Consider the following 4424-nt stretch of genomic DNA (forward strand, 5'->3'; position numbering starts at 1 on the left):
AATTAGTAAAGGTGGGCCTTGAACATGGAATCGTCTTGGCCCCATTCTTTCTTCCGCCCCGTCTAGCTTCCTCTCTTTTCAGCTCGAACTGCCATTCTCAGTTGAACCGTTTGTGTTGTGGACTGCGGGCGGGTCGCAACAGCTAACAATCTTTTTTCTTTTAACTTACAACTGTGTGCACGTGTATATGCATGTATGTTACATATCAGTTACCATCAGAAGAAGGCATTGCATCCCCCAGAGCTGGAGTTATCGGAGGTTGTGAACCAAACCTTGGGGGGAGGGAGTACTAGAAGCCAAACTCAGGGCCTCTAGAAAAGCAGCAAGCATTCCTAATCACTAAGCCATCTCTCCAGCCTTCATGTTCTCATTCTAAAGCATCAACTCGTTTTGTTCATCTAACACACCACTAAGGATTGTCACAATCACATACGTGGCTGAGGAGTCACTGCAGCAGAGGAGAGAACAGTTGGCTGCAGGAGAAAAAGCATCTTCTCTGTGCTGAGTGCCTCACATGAAGTGAGAAGCAGGCATGTCCTCACCACCTCATACAAGTTCAAGGGTCAGGGAAGACAAGCAACTGGCTTAGCTACCACAACCAAAACACTGTTGTGTGAATTTGACCCCAGCGGTTTTCCTAATATACCTGTGACTCCCTCCATCAGTCAATGTGAACACCATCATAGAAAGAAAGATTACAGTGTCAGTGAAAAGGAGCTGAGGAACATGGGGACCTCAGGAAGGACAGAAGTGTCAAGACAGAATTGAAAAGCCGGGGCGTGGTGGCGCACGCCTTTAATCCCAGCAGGCGGAGGCAGGTGGATTTCTGAGTTCGAGAGCAGCCTGGTCTATAGAATGAGTTCCAGGACAGCAAGGGCAACACAGAGAAACCCTGTCTTGAAAACAAACAAACAAACAAACAAACAAATCAGAAAAAAAAAAAAAAGAATTGAAACCTGGGCAAGAAGAAGAGCAAGTTCCCATAAGCCCAGTGCTTCTGAGATGAGGAGATACTTGTTTGGAGTGTCAAACAAATACTTCACACCACATTCATAACAGCATAGTTGACAGTAGCCAAAGGCTGGAAACAATTCATGTGTCTCTGCAAATAAACAGAGAAGCAAAATACAGCCTTTCACACAATGAAATATCACTTAGCCATACAAGGATATGAGACTATAATATAGGTTTCCACACATGTCACCCTTCCAGTAAATGTTTCATTGAGTAAAATAAGGAGAGTGTATTATTTTTCTAGGGCTACTAGAAAAGAAAATCACAGACCACAGAAATTTATTGTCTCATAATTCTGGAGGCTGGAAAGCTTTGCCTGAGGTTTGGTTTCTTCTGAAATTTCTGTCCTTGGCTTGCAAGTTGCGCCTTCTCTCTGTGTCCTCACATGGTCTGTGTGTGTGTGTGTGTGTGTGTGTGTGTGTGTCTGTGCCTAATCTCCTCTTATGAGGACACCAGTTAGATTGGATTAGGACCCACTCCATTTACCTCATTTTACCTTAACTACTTCTTTATCTGCTCTATCTTTAAATATAAACACATGCTAAGGTGCTATATATCAACACGTGATATAAAGGTGTGAGACAACAGACAAGTCCTAACAGAGGACATCCTGTGACTCCATTTATATGAGGGTGCCTTCAATAACCAACCATATAGGTGAGAATTAAGTAGATGTATACAAGGGGATGCATGCAAGATGAGACTGTAGCTCAGCGTTAAGCACTTGTGTGAGTACTTGGGAGGCCCAGACTTCAATCAACACTGGGAAAAGAAGGCAGTCAAACACTGTGAGCACACTTACTGCCACAGAACTGGGTAGTATTTAAAATGAGAGGGCACGTACCTGTAATTCTATCACAAAAGGGTAGAAGGAAGGAGGAATAAAAGACCAAGGTCATTCTCAACTACATAGTGAGATCCAGGCTAGCCTCAGCTCAAAGACCCTGTTTCAAAAAAATCTGGGAAAGCAGATAAGATGGTACAGTGGTTAGGGGTACTTGCTGCCAAGCCTAATGAGCTAAGTTTGAGCCCCAACCACATTTGGTGGTAGGAGAGAGTTGACCCCTATAAGGCTTTCTGTGACTGCCACATGCACGCTCCCAACACACAAGTAAATTAAGAACTTTTGTAAAAACATCAAAACCATGCATTAATCTTTAAAAACTCAGAATAGTAAGTGTTTATATTACCTATGCTTCTACAATTTTTTTAAAGAGGAAAAGGGAAGGGATGCCCTGTTTGGAAAACAAGAGACTAAAGGGCAAACGGAACAGAAAATAACCCCTTAAACCCCAGATTCTCAAACAGGGCTTATGTAGCCATATCTGGCTGCTATCACATTATATTACTCATCACAGCCACCATCTCCAAACCCAGAACTCCAAGCATTGGCTCAGCCTTTAAGAATCTGGGGCCATGGTAGCTTCAGCCCCATTTTTACAAGCTACCTTGTAAAAAAACAAAAACAAACAAACAAAAACAAACAAACAAACAGAAACCCAGCCTGTTCCCAACAGTCTCAGGCTGGCATTGCAGCAGAGATGGAAAGGGAAGAAGTGTATTTAAGAACATGGTGTGAGGGCCAGTAAGATGCCACCAAGCCTGATGACCTTAAAGCCCACATAGTAGAAGCTCTCCTCCAGCCCCTCCATGAGCACCATAGCATTCACATGCCCACACATATATGCACAGTAACACAAAGTAAAAATGTAAAAACCAACAAAAAGAACATGAAGGGAGGCTACCATCTACTGGGGCCACTCAAGTCCCACTCCCAGTGCCCTGGACCAGGAATTGGCATCCTCTCCTGTAACAGGCTAGAGGGCAGAAAGAGTAGCCATAGATAACAAGACCAAATGGATGTGTCCAAAGACCCTATCTCTGAAAACAACCTGTGAGCTAGTTTGAGGCTGTGGTTTGTTGGAATCGTTGGTAAATAACTTGACAAAATGCAAAGTCTATATCAGTGATTACACATCTGGACCTTGTGGCTTCAGTTGCTTTACATGGAGCTTCAACCCCTGACAACCTGAATTCAATGCTCAGCTCCCACAATGGAAGGAGAGAACAGACCCCCAAAGTTGTCCTCTGCCTTCCACAGGCACGTGATGGCATCACCCACACTGACACATCACATACTGAGTAATAACATATAAAATAAAAAATAATTTTAGGGGCTTAGTGATTAAGAATTCTTACTACTCTTGCAGAAGACTGGGGTTCAGTTCCCAGCACCCATAGCAGGTGACAAAAGACAACCCGAAGCTCTAGCTCCAGGGGATCCCAACATTCCTGACCTCCTGTGGCACACACAAATGTGTGTGTGCCCACACAGAGACATATAATCAAAAATAACAAAGATGAGCCAGGTATGATGGTGCATGCCTTTAATCCCAGCACTTGGGAGGCAGAGGCAGGTGGATTTCTGAGGTTCGAGGCCAGCCTGGTCTATAAAATGAGTTCCAGGACAGCCAGGGCTACACAGAGAAACCCTGTCTCAAAAAACCAATAATAATAATAATAATAATAATAATAATAATGTGATGGTTTGTATATTCTTGTACCATGGAGTGGCACCATCTGGAGGTGTGACCTGGTTGGAATAGGTGTGTTACTGTGGGCGTGAGCATAAGATCCTCACCCTAGTTGCCTGGAAGTCAGTCTTCCACTAGCAGCCTTTGGATGAAGACAGAACTCTCAGCTCTGCCTGAGCCATGCCTGCCTGGATACTGCCATGCTCCCACCTTGATGATAATGGACTGAACCTCTGAACCTGTAAACCAGCCCCAGGTAAATGTTTTTTATAAGACTTACCTTGGTCATGGTGTCTGTTCACAGCAGTAAAACCCTAACTAGACAAATAATAATAAGGGGGGAAGGTCCCCTATGGGTGGGACCATCTCTGGGCTGGCATACCCTTTTAATCCTAGTACTTGGGAGACAGACACAGGTAGATCTCTGAATTTGAGGCCAACCTACTCTGCAATAGTGAATTCCAGTCCATCCAGGCTTACATGGTGAGATCCTGTCTCAAAAAAATAAAACAAAACAAAACAAAAAAAAAAAATCAAAACAAGGAATTAAAAATAAATGAGCCTGGAAGGGTACAAGGTGTCTCAGTAAAAACAGCAGATTTGAGGGGCTACCACAGAATTTCAAAAGGCAATTTTTGTGGCAGTACCTTGTCAATTGAAATGAACTGTCAGGTCCTCCAAAACCAGGGTTGATTGGTTGGGATCCCTTTCCATTCCAGGAGAAAATTTCTCAGGAATAGATTGTTTCCTTCCACTTTTAGAAATTCCTGCCGGGCGTGATGGCGCACGCCTTTAATCCCAGCACTTGGGAGGCAGAGGCAGGCGGATTTCTGAGTTTGAGGCCAGCCTGGTCTACAAAGTGAGTTCCAGGACAGT

Source organism: Mus caroli, chromosome 16 (genome assembly GCF_900094665.2).
Source record: "Mus caroli chromosome 16, CAROLI_EIJ_v1.1, whole genome shotgun sequence".
Lineage (NCBI taxonomy): Eukaryota > Metazoa > Chordata > Mammalia > Rodentia > Muridae > Mus > Mus caroli.